Source organism: Gavialis gangeticus, unplaced genomic scaffold, assembly GCF_001723915.1.
Source record: "Gavialis gangeticus isolate Ggan-Ray unplaced genomic scaffold, GavGan_comp1, whole genome shotgun sequence".
NCBI lineage: Eukaryota > Metazoa > Chordata > Crocodylia > Gavialidae > Gavialis > Gavialis gangeticus.
In genome coordinates, this window is record NW_017729024.1 from 97,831,595 (window position 1) to 97,847,777 (window position 16,183).

Genomic DNA, 16,183 nt, shown 5'->3' on the forward strand with positions numbered 1-16,183 from the left:
AGGTACAAAGAACAAACACAGAACCAAACCTCAAGGTTTTTCTCCAAACTAAGAAAAACACAAACCCTATACTTCTTCCTAACCACCAATCTCTCCCCATCTAACTTTCCTTCCTGGGTGCTTTTAACTTCCTCTGAGCCTAGCCAGTCATCTCTGGCAGCTGACCCAGTTCTTTAGCAGATGAACTATTATTCCCTAACCCCTTGCAGCTGGGCTCCAGGCCCTGAGCAGTGCACCTCATTACAGCACTTTAAGTGAAAGTTAAGCAGAATTTATGTAACTGAATTCAACAGTGTGTGCTGCAAAACCCGTGGCCTAACATTCCTCAAGTATCAGCAGGCTAGGTGGCCATACACACCCATGTGTTCATAGATAATATTCCCTAAGACTATTATTCCCTAATATTCCCCTAAGGATAGGTGTGTGCTGTGGCAGTAGTATGGTTCTGGCTGAGAATTCCTGAGGACATGCATGGCTACTGACACACACAAAATCCAGAAGTATGGAAAAGATGCCACTTAGGAGCATCCCTCTGCACCTACTCTCAAGAGCTTGGCTCCACCAGTGAGCTTGAGATCAGTTTCACTGGTTCACTTCCAGGTTTGGAGTGTGTCTGTATGAGTAGGTGGGCAGGCATGCTAGAGGTTGCTTTGGCTAGGACACTCTGTGGTCTTCTTCTTTCATATGGCTGGGGCAAGCAATAGCAGAGAAGATGCAGGTTAATTAAAGTTGTATGTTGAAGTTTGATAGCCAGCTGATGACATCCAGACTGGCTACGCGGATTGCTTCAATCCCTCCATTACATGCAAGTTCAGGGGAGGAATTTGCAATGCAACTCATTGACCACCTCACTGCATACACAGTGTGGTGAGTCCTTGATGCCCTATTTAGTCAATAAATAGGCACACCTTCTGTGTCCCTTATGAATGCAGGTGAGTGCAGTCCAATATTTGTTGCAGGCGGAAACCCAGGAACTCAGTGGTTGGATTTATGATCAAATTTTTGTTGCACACTGTTGCTTCAGACCAGATTTCATGCCAGCAGCTCTCACCATCCAAACTGTTTGATGAAAGTTGTAGCAGAAAGGTTTCCTTGACATAAGCCTACATCTTGGTGGGTGGGTGATATCTTCATACTATAGGAGCTCAGCATCAGCCATGATCTTTTTATACTCTCAAAGTAAGGCCAAATCTCTTCTCACCGTGGAGGGAGTGATATTTGATATCACTGGCAGTCACAGGAGTGGTAAGGATTTTAGAGCACCACTTACTGCTCACATGGTGGCATTTACCTATGTGTCAATGTGATGGGTGTGAGAGTTTTGGCACCGGATGGGAATGCAATATCCAGCTGTAGAGAGTACCAGGGCTTGTGGCGATATACGGCGGGTAGGAGCATTCCTTCCCCAGGATGCTCCAGCAAGCTTCTCTATAATGTTTACTCTCATCACTGTCTTTTTTGCCAGTAATTTCGAGGTGCTGGTGGTAACTGAGACTTCGATCTAGAGTGACTCCAATGTACCGTGGATTTTTTGGGTGTTATTTTAGTTCCAACAAAACTGTACATTTAGCATTTTATTGGCCTGGGAACTGTTAACGTGGAACAAGGAAATGGCCATCTTAGCTGCGTTAAATTTCAAACACCAAGTTCGGAAATAATCCTGTCGGATGTGCAGATCATTTTTGAGGACCTTTTCTGCCGTCTTGAAAGAATCACCTCGTGTGGCTAATGCAGTACCATCAGTGTAAATAAATTTACATGATGCTGTTGGCAGGATGTTGCTGGTGTATAGGTTGAAAAGAATTGGACAAAGAACAGACCCTGGAGGGGACAGTCATTTAGCACGCATCAGTGGCTCAAATCCTCACTGAGATGTACCTGGAATTTGTGGTTTGATAGGAACGTATTTATTATTTATTAGTACTTTGTGGTGTAGACATGCTTATAGGAGAGGGTGATACTTCACATACCCAGAACTTCTGGCATTGTGGAAGAGCTGAGGAACTTGGTGCTTAAGTCTATTTGAAATTCACAAACTAGATGTCCCTCTGCTTAAGTCCCTTGAGCGGGGCTTATCTGGTAGGTAGGACCTGAGCAGACCTAATATATACTGACAATATTGATTTGTGCACAGTACACAAGAGCCTTAGCTACTTTCATTCAAAAGCACAGCCAAAGCTCATTGTGATTATGGTGCCAAACACTCATAGAATTTTTCAATGGCTTAGAGCACTTATTTGGGAATGAGAGACTGAGCTTCTGAGGCTGAAGTGGTTGAAACATTGTCCACATCCTCAGAGAGTGTCTTATCACCTGGCTGCAAAGTAGACTCCGCTGAAGGCGCTCATTACCCCTCTGGTTGAATCAGTGCCCCTATACAGAAAGGAATGAACAAGTTATGGGGCCAGGGAGACAAAGCAATAGGAGGAGGTGAAGAGACCTCTATAGCCCAGTGACGAGGGCACTCATTTTGGAGGGGAGAGTTCTGGGGTTGGAGTGGGTTTTGGGAGTGGCTGTGTTTGGCCGTAAAGTTCCTACCCTCCTGCTCTATCACCTAGAATACCAGACAACCAGAAGCAGAAAGAAAACAGAAAATGATTAATAACAAGAGGTTGATTGGCTTCATCTTTGCTCAATTAAAGCAAAATATTTCTAGCATGAAAGTATTTAAGAAAAACCCTAAATTGATGTCAGTAAGAGCTGAACACTAGAAATAATACGCTCCAGGATTTATTTGGCCTTGTGAAACATGCAAAAATATCTGATAGCACAATAATAATGTCACCCTCATCAAAGAGAGAATAGCTTTTTCCATGACTTCTTGTATGCAAACAGCCAAGAAAAGCTAATTGAAAAAACAAGAATTCATGGAGTCCAGGGCAGGTCTATGATGTTTAGAACAATTCTGTTAGCACTGGAGTGATGCCAGAAGTAAAATTTACTGAGTCTGAAGGTCATTTTTTTTCTGGATGAGAGCAACTTATCTTACATAACTACATGAAATTAGATAGTGATGCAGTAACTGAGGAACAAGGAGAGGACACTTCTGTTCATTTTGGTTGCTTATGTATAAATCACTCTTCTTTAAGCATGTTCAAGGCCATGTTCACACAGTGTTTATTTATGCATATGTATACACACCATTTAAAGTAATATTTGTGTTTCACCTTTGTTGGAGGGGGTGGGTTGTGGTTTTTCCATCCTCTGCAGATATTTGAGGAGATGGTTGCTATTGCAAAGCAATAGGAGTGCCTGTGGGAAGGGGATGCTACAACTTTCTTCATCCTTTGTGCCGGTTTTCTTTTCATGTTTTTGTATCATAAACCATTTGTGGCTTCCTCTCCCCTTAACAATTAAGGGTTAGGAGTAGTTAAGCATAAAACCCACAAGGGACCTTATTCAGGTCAAAATGAGCATGGAATTATTTTGCTCTGGGAAAATGGGAGGAGTAACAAGGAGCAGTCATGGATTAAAGGTAAGAAGGAGTAGGGTGGAGTGGAAGAGCAGAGGAGGAGGAGAAGTATGGGCAGAGTAAAACCTGGTTTGGGGTAGACATTGGGAGCTAAGGAAAACTGAGTGGGCTGTCTACGTGTCCTTTTACGTGCACCTAAACTTAATGCACATTAGCCTAATATGCTTTAAGGCAATTTAGGCATGTATCTACATGTGCACTCACTAAGGCACATTAATGCAGGTGTGTAGACTGACTTGGGACTAAAGTTAGTCCCAAGTCAATGGACATACAACATGTTAATATGCATTAGTGCATCTACACATTTGCTAACACACCTTAGCTAGTCACACATAAATTTGATACCTGCTTTATGCAGGTATCAAATTTAGGCTCAAATAGCCTAAAGTCACCATTTTTAAGGTACATTAAGGGTGCACACATGTAGATGAGCACACTTAATGTGCCTTAAATTGGCTACTGCATATTAAATACACATGTGTACACATGCCCAGTAGGAGGCAGTGGAGCTACAGTGGCTCCTGGATAGGTGAGTGGGAGGGTAAGAGAAAGAGGTGTTTAAAGGAGCACAAATCCTTGCGCAATCAGGATTCAGGAAAGCAGATGAGGGCAAACAAGTGGAAGCTCTGAGAGGAGTTACAATTATTAGTAGTAGAACCAGCCTGGAGGGATGGGGTCAAATAGTTATACCTTGTAAACAGCACAGTATAATCTTGAGAGTGAGATAGCTATCCTCCATGATATTGCCTAGATGTGTTTATATTAGTAGTGGGCAGAGATACTCATATACTGAGGAGAAAAACCTGTGAATGACAGGGCTGCGGTTCAGTTCTAACATTTTGAAGATGGTCTGAGATGATTTTGTCCAGCGTGCATAATATGATGACAAATCTTTTGGCATAAGTCACCAGTTTTAAAGCTCACATACTAAAGTCAGTGAGGTGAAAACTAGCTTCATAGAAATTAGTAGTAAAATGCCCATTGAGTTCAGCGAGGCCAGGATTTCATTCCAGATATCTTTCTCCAAGCCACTGTTCCACCCACAGGTGCAGCACCGTGCCTAGACTTCTGGCAGCCGCGGGCAAACTTTTAGTATTGGGCCCCCTGTCACCAGAGAAAAAGATGATAATATTTGAACAATGGGAAAAAAATTACCATTTTTGGGCCCCCTTTCTGTCTGGGCCCTGGGTGGCCACCCAGTTCACTCATGCCTGTATCCAGATCTGTCCAGGTGAGGATAGAGCAAAGAATTTGGGAGCCCAGCTTTGTCCCTGCTGCACCAGCACAATTCGGTCCCAGAAGAGAAAGTGGCTTGTTACATTTAATGAGCAAAAATTTAAATTTGTTGTTAGCTCATATCTGCAATTTAACCTGCATTTTCTTTCGTGGTGCTGTCATTGTGTTGCATTATAAGCATTTTTTTCTCTTTACCTTTCCCTGGTAGCCACCAACTTCCAACATGAGCAGAATGAAGTGGACTTTGTTCACTCCTGTCAAGATTGTTTCTTAATTGGCCAGATCCACTGTACAGCAATGCCAAGCACTCCAGGGACTTACCATACTGCTTCAGTAGCATGTTCCAGCTCCTGCTGAACAGCAGGATTATAGACATGAGCTGAGAATTGAACTCAGGTCTCCCCTGTGGCAATTCGCTGTTCTTTTACTGGGTTTGTTATTCATTCACATCCATAAATAAGAATGGTGCTTTAGAGATATAACACTTCTAGCTTTCAGTTCCTCAGAGTGTCACAAATAAATTTGCCATTAGAACGTCAGCACGATTCATTATCAAAAACTAGTCAGGAATTTTACCGTGAAATGCATTTCTGTAGAAATGCCGATTTGTTAAGACAGAAACTGTTTGCAGGAAACAGTGTATGTGCAAAAATGGAAAGATAGCCCATTTTAACATTTAAAAATATTCATTTTTCCTTTTGAAAATATTTTGCATTTTTAAATGGACATGAATTCATAGCGTTTTAAAAAAATGAAATGATTGAAGCTAAATCATTTGATTGACATGAACTGAAGCTATTTTCACATGATTGATTCATGAAAATGTTTGAGATTTCAAAAATCATCCCAATTTTGAATGGAGAAAGCATTTCTCACTCAGCTGTACCCATCTTTTTCTCCTTTTTAATATTTCATCCTTTTTGTGAAGATTTTGCTGCTATTAAAACAGAAAAATGGCAGAGGCATTGGCAGCTCAGTGGGCACATTAGTACAAACTCATTGAGGCATTTTACTTTTCACTGCTTATTCCATTACCCTATTTAACAACTGTGAATTAAATTATTGATAGCTGAAATTGACAGAAGTAATAAAACTTGCTGTTATTGTTCAGCTTTCACAACACCCTTCTTTTCCCCACACATTCTGTGGTTCATGAAGCCATGAAAATTATCTTTTTGTTGTCAGTTTTGGGGTGATACTAAGTTTTCCACTACTATCTCAATGCTAAAATTAATTAAAATTAAAAGCCCAGATTTCCACTGCAGAGCCAGCTGTTAAAAATAGCAGGAGCCAATCCCATTTTTGTAATAATATCTTCATATTTACATCAAGCAAGAAACCAAGTACTTTACCAAAATCTTAAAAATAAAAATAAGACTAGTTTATAACTTTATAAGAAATAACAACTTTCCATTGCTACCTGCCCTTATGCATTTTATTTTTTATTAAATTAAAAATGCACAGTAACATGTCCTCTTATAACCCCAAAACAACTACATTTTTCTTAATGTAGCACGTTGTCCGATGCTGCTGTAATACGAAAAAACCCTCCCCTCCTATCCAAATAAGCGTGCCGTAGGCAGTTCAGATCAATATGGTTATGATGTACTTGATTTCATTTCCAATACTGACTCTAGCCTTGCAAGCTGATACCTATGAGTAGGCTCCAAAGCTTATAGCAAGTGCTAATAAACGCCATAGGGCTCTTTACGGGCAGTGGGAAATTGTCTGGATCTGACTGTAGAATTGTCAAACTGTCTTTTATTACATTTATAATTTCATTGAGTCCTGTCATTGTCAGGCTAATAATGACATTATTACATATACATAGTTTTCTATCTATATGCTCTGTGGATTTTTTCCCCACTTAAGAGCCCATATATAATATGAGATTACTGTGTCAGGTACCTTACCAACTCCCCCTCCCAACTACCAGAAACCTTGAATCCCTACAGTGCTACAATGACAGCAGCATCCTGTGTCATGTTACTACATCAGCATCTTTTTTAGATGCTCTGTTTTCTTTAAGGAAGTGAACTTTTTGTAAACACTCAGTAATGATCTTTTTTTCTGTAAAAGATAAGTGGGAGGCCAACTACTGAGGAGACTGATAACAGGCCCAAGATCCTATTGTTAAATGCAAGACAAGATAGCAAGGACAGAACCTTTGTTCAGGCAGAGCCATAGGTATACATGAAGCCTTATAGACAAAGAAGAAGATGGTGGGCCCCTATCCCAAGGTGCTTACCATCTAGGATGTGTTCTAGCAAACAACCCTGCTATCCACATCTCAGTGTGGACAGACAAAACAGCTGAAATTATCATCATAAGGTTTACTGACTTTTGCTGTTTTGCCTCAAACAGAATTGTGAGGCACGAATATATAAAACCCCTGGTCCCCTACCTTGTACCCCCTTTTCTTCATCTCAGAAAAAAGCTGGAATTTCAAGGAAACCCTGAGGCTGCTAAGCATAGGCACCAACTCCATGGGGCTCAAGCATGAAATCAAAAAAAATTAGCAAGTGCTCAGCACCCACAAGCTATGGGCATTTTGCTTTTGTATGTTAGATATCTATGATTGCATACAGACATTACAAAACAAAAAATATGCTTTACCAGCAGCATGTTACTTTAACTGGGCTCTGTAGCATCTGTAAAGATTAGGTGCATCAGCAGGGCTTTTTAGCGCTTTTAACTAAAGCTGATTGAATCACCTATTAAATCAAAGCGCCAAAAAGCCCCACTCAAGCACCTGATCTTTATGACATCAGGTGAGCTGGGTTGAAGTAAGGTGCTGCTTCTTCTGGGCATGCACGGGGCTCCTGCTTCCCCCTACAAAAAAAAAGCAATTGTTACTGGCAAAAACCAAAGTCAGTCTGTGCTGCTAAGCCAGGGAGTGACCCACTGAACCATGCTTCTAAGGTTTATGAAGGAGCAGGCCCCACATTCCTTGCATCCAAAGGGAAGGCCACAAGCCTTAAGGCTGGGGTAGTATGGGTGCTAAGGGGGTATGCACGACAACCTACGAGGTTGCAAGTTTGAGGCCACAGCAGAAGTGCTCACAGCACGGTTTGTCAGACTGCAGTGAAATCTGGGAATTCTGCTAAATACCTTGTCGCAAGGACACAATAAAGGAAAAGACTGGGGGCTCTGGGTAGCTTTTTTTATGCATATCCTGCTTTGTGAGATGGTTTTAAAAACATTTGTCTTCATAACTGAACTGTTAAACTGAAAGGAATTATGCAAAGCATGTTTGAATATGTATACCCTCTATAGGCATAGGCTGCAAACAAAGCTGGGGGCTGAGATAAGCCAACCCCAAAGGAACTTCTGTCTGCAAGCTTTCCTCAGGCTCTGAAATGAAACAGCAGGGAGCTTTTCACAACCGACAGCTGATTGTCCATATACAAGTTAAGGGATGCGAGGACAGAGCCCCATGGAGAGCATAAAAATACATTTTTCACAGATAAAGCACCCTTTAGCACCTTATCCTTTACCCAACCAGAGCAACTGTGGTTTCTGGCACATACTGCAGGCTATCAGGAGGCAGGTGATCATCCTTATTTAGAAGTACCACTAGTCATGTGATCAGAAAATGGTGGAGGATCTGTATTCCTAGTAAACTGCTACTGAAAGAGGGATGCTGAAGTGCAGCAATCAAGTATCTTTATTATTTTCCTACTAAAAAGGCCTCCTCAAGTCTTTAGAAGGTAAGCATATCTTTGCACTAAGAGGCTGATATGCAAAGCGCTTCTCTGATTAATGGTTCTATTGTTGCAATTACTTTAGAGGAAAAAGAAAGGGTGAGCGGACTGTTTGTCAGCAGGATGCAAAGCATCCAGTGCCTCATTACTGAAATCAGGCAGCTGTATTTTAATTCTGTTGCAGTTCTTTATGAGAGAAGCTTACATCCATGCGATGGATTTGTTTTGTCAGGGTGAAGAGATGCTATTTGTCATTAGGAAACAAAACTTCACTGTACGATCAATCACATAACACTTCTGATTATTTTCAGTTCGTTTGCATAGCTTTCAGGGTCTGGTGGGAAAAGAAGAAAACTGGATACTGTCACTGAATAACTTGTTTTTGTTTTTAAAAGACTGCTTAGCTATGGCATAGCAATTATTTGGGATAGCTCTAGCAGTACAGTACTTCACAATAGGATTGTTTTCAGTGCTTTGCTATTAAGTGAGGCATATGATTTCTTTTTGTCTTGCCATACCTTCTTAAATTGCTGTAGAGACAAGAATCTTGTAACCTTTTGAGAGAGAGCTAGGATCCAGGAATAGTTTCAACTGACGAGAAGAGTGAAAAATTACTGCAAAGTTGGTTTGTACAGGCATTGTTTTCGTTCATTTGAAATCTGGGGAACCTAATATGGCTTTGTGGGTATATCTGCATTTTTATCTGTGAGGCAAGTCTGAAAACTTATTATTGAGAATGACTTGTCATAAGCAAATGTCTCATCTAGCCTGAAGAAATGATAATGATGTAGAAAAACCTGCTGGTTACACATATAACCTCTACCATTCTTACTTGAATTTAAGATGCCCCTGAATATAAGATGAGTCCCCAGTAATTGGATGCTGTACAGAGAAAATTACAAATTTGTTATAATTTTTCTGGTATGGAATCTAATTATTGGAGGGCCATCTTTAATTCATCCCCCCATCTGCTGAAGAGGGGCAGGCAGTGGGGGAGCACGTGATGAAGGGAGGTTAAACAGCTTGTCCCCTGCTTGTGCCTGCCTCCTGTTATTTCTACCCCAGTCTGCCCCCCGTCTCCCCCGAGCCTCCACCCTGCTTCTTCCTCTGCTTTCAGTCCTGCCTCTGTTCTTCCTCCCCTGATCCCAACCTCCCTACCCTTATTTTTGCTCCCATGCTGGCAGGCTCCATCCCTGTTCTAGCTTTGGTCACTTAGCATGGCCCCAGCCCAGCTCCTGTAGCAGCCATGCAAGCTGTGCACCACTGCTGTGGGATATGCTGGGGCTGGGCTCTGACCCAGGCGACCGTGTGGCTGGAACCTGCCAGCATGGAGCAAGGGGATGCGGGGGAGGGAGAGGGGCAGGCAGGGGAGAAGAGGCTGCAGGGGAGAGATGGTGGCACGCAGAGGCAGCTGGGGAAGGGACTGGAGGCGGACAGGGGGTGCAGGCAGCAGCTACCGCTATGGCCCTGACCACGGGTAGGGACTGGAACCCAAGCTGCAGCAGTCACCTGCCCCCTTCCACACCGCCTCCTGGCCCTTGTATGTGATTCTAGGATGAGGGGCTCCCCCCATGTTATATGGCGGGAGGGAATCTCATCTTGGAATTGAGTAAATACATACATATATGTACATATATATGATGTACTTGATGCATCATGTATGATACATACATATGATGTACTAGATATGAAATATGTGCTGTGTTGGTAGGTGTAGTTGTCAAGTGTATTAGCATTCTGAGGGAGTGTGGGGATTACATTTTGGGCTCGATACGCTCAGCTCCAGCGTTAGCCAGAGTTTACCTCTAGTTAAACTCAGACCTAATAAGAGTATTTAAGAGTGTGCAGCAACACTACAGTCAACCTCTATAAATAACAATGGATACAATCCAGACGATGATAGATAAGAGTTGGAAAATACAATTACAGCGTAGAGCAAATGTCTTTTAACGGTCCTTAATATATTGGTGCTTTATTATGTCTGTAGCTGCTGAAGCCAGGAAAAAATAACTGCTTCAGTGAAAAATCCCTTTGTTCAGATGAATGTGCTATCGTCAAAAATCAGTAGTGTCCATAGGTGGAAAATTAAGCAGTTTTGTCAGGCCAAGTAAATTTTGTTAGTATTATATATGCCACAGGAGAATCTGAAAGCCCCAAGAGTCACCCTCCCCCATCATGCTCACTGCCGTACCAGCCCATAGAAAGAGATGGCTGTGCTATATGATGCACCAATAAGCCATACAGTGGAAACAGGAAAGGAGCACAAGCATGGTGATGTCATGTGATCAAAAGGGAGCTTGAGCTCATCTACCCAAGTATTTTTTTCTTTTTGATAATAAATAATGGTTTAGTTATTAATAGCATCTGTAACTTACAGTATTGCCTAAAATGTTTAGTTCTGGAAAGGTTCCAGGTTAAAAGTTCTGCTACGTGAGGTCTACTCTATGACTATAACACAGGCACGAAATGGAGAGCAGGAAAACAGTTCATAATTTCCTCCCATTGGTATAGAATTAGCTGTGTCCTACAGAAAAATAATCAGTTATCTGCTGGAGAAGAGTATAGGCAGCAAAATGTGTAGAAGTAATCCTTGAGTGACTGTAGGCTAGTAAGCAGCAAATGGTTTCCTGAATTAGCAACGCCCATAGCCAATCACTGGACTTCTTTCACCTTTTATATTGTGTACATTGTTTCTGGGATCTTTCTATCCTAGGCTCCGTTCTGCTGCATATTGGTCCAAGCGTTATATCATGCTTTTTCTAAACAGCTAAGGAGGAGGTGGGCTAACACCTCCAATTTTTACTTCATGATATTCATACCAGCAGCTATCAGACAGTAATGGTTTTCATGCACTATGGATGTGGAGCATGTCCAGCCCACCCATCTGGAGGCAAAAGGCACACTGTCCTATGTATAAAACAAAGTCCTATGTATTTGTTCCAACCCCTGTTACAGAGGAAATGAGTCTCAGATTCTCTAAAAGTGTTTACAGTATGTGCCTAACTTACTGAGGTGCTAAACTCCTTTTGATTTCAGTGGGAGCTAGTTAAATAAGTGTTGGGCATCTACTGCCTTAGTGTGAGAATCTCAGCTTGCATTTAAACTTGTAATGCTTTTGAGAGATTAGGGAATAAATATTATATTACAAGATACCTCCTTGAAGGAGTCAAGATTTCTGTCACCACCCCCACTTCCATGCCGCACCTTGCTGTGCCATGCATTTTTTCCAGATAGTCATGTGGGATGTGTTACTTAGGGAAATGGCTCCAGAAATGTCAGTGAGATGGCTGTGAAATGTCATTCCTTAAAAAATACCAACTCCTGGAGTTGGCTTCTCAATATATGTTCAACACAGAAAGCTATTGGGGAAAACTCTGAGGCACAGTTAATGAACAATATAGTACTCACACCTCTGCATATATGACATAAATGGAGGCATGGTGTATACAGATCCAGTGAAGCTCCTGATATGCCATGGAGTCGTGTGGTACTGTGACACATGGTACTGGGCAGAGAACACAATGTACTCAAAAAGCATTTCAAACAGGAGCATCCCCAAAGCACACAATGAAATGGAGTCTTTATTCAGAATGGCAGAAAGGAAAGGTTGGAAATAAAATAAGGGAACACAATAATTAGTTAATGGAAAATATCATAAATCTCCTAGTAAAAGTGCCAAGGGACATTCCAGGAGATGCCAGTAAATCCATAGCCTGTATCCCTTGACATGCCCATATCACCCCCACTTGAAGAAGGCGTGCATGTTCAGGAAAGCACTCATATTTATTTAACTTTAAATGAGACTTGGCATGTCCTTAAGTTTAAATTTCGACATCATGTCCCTGCTGGATAACCTGTCAGTGATCACGCATATTCTGGTCAAGGCTTTCCCCTACAGCAATGACAGCTGGGGTATGAGTCTCTCCTAAATCCAACATTGGGCCCCCAGCCCCTAGTCTCTTGTAAGCTGCCTTTCCTACTGGCTCTGTTTCTAAAATTGTCTTTAAAACTCTCTTCTCCTTAATATGAAATCCTGTCGCTTTAAGGTTATGCAGCCTGTTCTTGTGATTGCCTTTTGAAACACAGCTGAGACCCCTCTAGCTTGGGCCTGCTGCATGGTTTATTCATGCCAATCCTCCACGGAGTTAGTCCCAAACACCTTGGGAACATTTGCCTTGTCTGTTTTGAGTATCTAAATAAAGCATCATCCTTGGATCAGCTCTCACATGCCCTTTCTGTGTAGGGTTTTGGCTGCATGCCAGCGTCTTCTCCTTTAGACTCAGTGCGCCCCTGCTAGCCTCCTCCCCTCATTCTCATTCAGCCGTTCTAAGCCCCACATTCCCAGCACGCTGATCCTGGCACTTTCCCAGCAACCCTCAATGTCTGATGTTCTTTGTCTCCCAGTTCGACTGGTCTGTAGATTGCCCCTGCTCTCATAGTCGAACAGACTTATCACAGTAGTTTGCTTCTTGTAGTGAGTTGTTGTAGCTTTCTACTGATTCTGACTCTGTTCGCTCATGCACTTGCCTGACCTGGCTATTTCCAGTGTTTCTTCCTGACTCTAAATACCCTGCTTCCAAAGTAAAGAGGCTGTAGCAATAGGCTACTGCTTGGTGCCGGTTTTACTTCCCACGTAGCCCTTTTTTGTCTTCATCAGGCGAAGTGCTTTGGTTCCCGGCTAGTCCTGCCCCACATTCTCCCTGGCTACATGCACATTGCAGCTGCTGTTCTGGTTGTCCATCCCTTGCAGCTCCCTGCTCATAGCTATTGGGATACTTTTCACTGAAGCCACCTGCTGAACCAGATCACCACTCCCAATCCTGATACCTCCTTTCTCTCATCTCCTCTGTGACCTCAAGACAAGATGAGATGGTGAGTCCTTATAACCAGATTGTGGCAGAGGTCTCTGGCATCAAACTCCTAAGATATCCATCCAACCATATGTTTTTCTGACGGCATCTGGTTGATCTGAGCACTTGTCCCTCTCTTCAGGTGACCAGTAGCTCAGTCTTTGCACTCTAAATCCAGATGGGGGGAAAAAGTAACTACAAGTTCATTGCAGTAATTAAGGTAAGAAAAATTCCATTGAAGTCCCTGTCTGAACTGTATAATCATAGAAGTTCAAAGTGAACATTGACATTTTAGGTAGAATGATACAAAAGTGGAAAAAATGAATATTTTAAGAAAGAAGAAAAACAGATAAAATGCATTTATTGTGATAGAGGGATAAAAGAGAAAAGCAATGTAATAGAAAGCAAAGGAGTGACAAGAGGTTGGGGGATCATGGATACAGGGATAAATAGAAAATTATATATTTAGATAGAAATGTAATAGCACAGTATAGAATAATAAATCACTAATAAGATAAAAATGCCATATAAATACAGATTTTAAACTAGAAAGTATCTATGGCATAATAAGCTTTTAAATATATCTCTTCATGGGTATCAATATACTGCAAATTGTGTCTGTGTGATAATGTCAGAGGGATTGAAATCAATCTTTTTTCTCTACTGATGAGATTTTTAGAAGCACCAAGTAAGTGCCACACCCAGTGGTTTCAAATAGGGGTATGGCAGTTACCACCTCTGAAAAATCAGGTCCCAAGAACTTTGTCACTTGAGCTAGATAGATTATCTCCTTTCAGCCAAAAAGGATAGATCTGTTTGAAAAATAGGATCTCTGATAGAATGAAGTCTCTCAGCAGTATATTTAATAGAGGGATGTGGTAATGGTTTAAATCATTAACAAGAGAAAAATGCATAAGCTAGCACAAAAGGCTGACTGTACAGAGAGCTAGAGAGCAAGGGAGAGAGATTAAATTAAAAAGTAAAACCAAGTAGCAGCAAACAGAGTTGCAGAAACAGAATGGTTGTGCAGAGATAACACTAGCTGTATTTGAAAGATTTGTCAGGGCTATCGTGAATGAAATCAATATAGCCTATAGTAATGGGTGAAAGGAAATCTAACAGTACCGAACTCCTTAGAAATACAAAGGGGGAGCAAAACTTCCATTTTCCTAAAGAGTTTCTGCTCCTTCTGGTATTATAAAACATTGCCCTTTGAAAGTGTTGCACAAAGGGCAGTTCGTGCTTTTGGAGGCAATGATTCAATCAGACCCCAGAAGAGTCATACACACAGGACTGCAGAACAAAAGCTTTATTCCTTGCAAGCAAGACCGACCTGGAGTCTGGAGACTCAAATCAGGGTCGGCCCCTAAGACAGCTTTCACAAAGTTTATATACCTTACACCTGACGTGCATGCGCTTCCCTTGTTTATCACGTATGCTGAGTGCGGAATTTTCCATAAGACCCTGTGGTACCACCCGTACAGGTTGCACGGGTATGTGCATGTTATACTATTGCTTATCTGCTTGCATACCATTGCTTATCTGCTTGCTTCACAATAACTAAGAGAAAGCATCTTACAAAAGGCACTTATTTGGGGAAAACGTTCTTGTTGGGGTGATAGGCCACAATTATCCCCCCTCAAGATGCTTTCTTTTTATTTCTCTTTATAGCTGATCCTTGCTAACTGCAGATGCGTGGCTATTTTAATTCTGGAGGTTATAAACTGATTTAAAGCTCATATAATATAAGGAGCACACATAAGAACCGCCAATCCTGTCAGAAGTATCGGAACAAGGGGTAGTAGTAGGGATAGAAGCTATTTGGTTACTCCCCCTCCCTAACTACCCCATCCTAGTGCCTTGATGTTACTAGCATGTTGGAGAATTTTATTAATATTCTCTTGAACCTGTCCTGATTGGTTTACATAAAAACAACACTCTTCTTGAAGGAACAGGCATGTTCCTCCTTGTCCAGCGGTTAAGAGGTTAAGGGCTCTTCTATTTTGGAGAGCTACTCCCACGAGGGAATCCAATTGTTGCTGAAGTAATTTTAAGGTCTTGCCTGTCTTTTCTAAGGCCTTTGCTGTTTCTTGTGATAATTCTTGTTGTATTTCTAGAGCTGACCCTCCGGTGGCTACTCCAGCTGTACCGGCTATTATAGCCATAATGGGCAAGAAGGGTACAGCTTGTCTTGTTAGCTTACCAACAGTGCGTATTTGGAATGGGAGTGGGGTGTCCGCAGGGGCAACCTTAACTTGGGGTAAGACAAAACTAAGAGAGCATACTCCTTGCCAACTTGGTGGTAAAACCTAGTAAGCCCGGTTTCCACATATTTAATACACTCTTAAAGCTGGAGACAAAACACTGCTGAAAGAAACTGTGGCATAAAGGTCCTGGGGGTTTGTATGGGGTTTCCTTTCATTAAAAGCTTGGAGTTCTTGTGATGCCATAGTGGCCGAGAGTAGTGGATCTAAAGAAGGGTCCTGAACTAGGGAACGATTTGTCGGGCCGAAATAAATGGACCCTTGATGACTGTCAAAGTACACTGTCCCCTCTGGCAGGGTGTATAATATATATTCACCTAGCTGCCCGACTGTTAAGGCAGGGTGGGAGTTTTGCGGTTTGCCTCACGTATAGTTGCTTTGATTTACACTCAAAAGGCTAGCAGGACGTGCTGGTGAAAAGGTCGAATAGTTAAATCCTGATCCTAACTTAAAACTTGGAGCAAGCGTTTTAAAAGTTATGTTGCATTGCTGGGGGCTTATGCTTCCAAGATATGTCGGGGTTGAATGGCCAGTGTTATTACTTCTTAGGCAGATTGGGTACAGGTTACTAGCATGATTCATAATGTAGCCAAATATGGCTCCTGTAGCTAAGGGTTTTGCAGTAAAGGGTCGATCTCTAAACTTCCAAATTTTGCT

At 41.9% G+C, this 16,183-nt stretch overlaps 1 protein-coding gene across 4 annotated transcripts in view; it reads left to right on the top strand.

Annotated features, from left to right (window-relative positions):
- PRUNE2 (prune homolog 2) overlaps nt 1–16,183 on the top strand; it is a 300,796-nt gene that overhangs the window by 193,687 nt on the left and 90,926 nt on the right. The window lies entirely within an intron of this gene.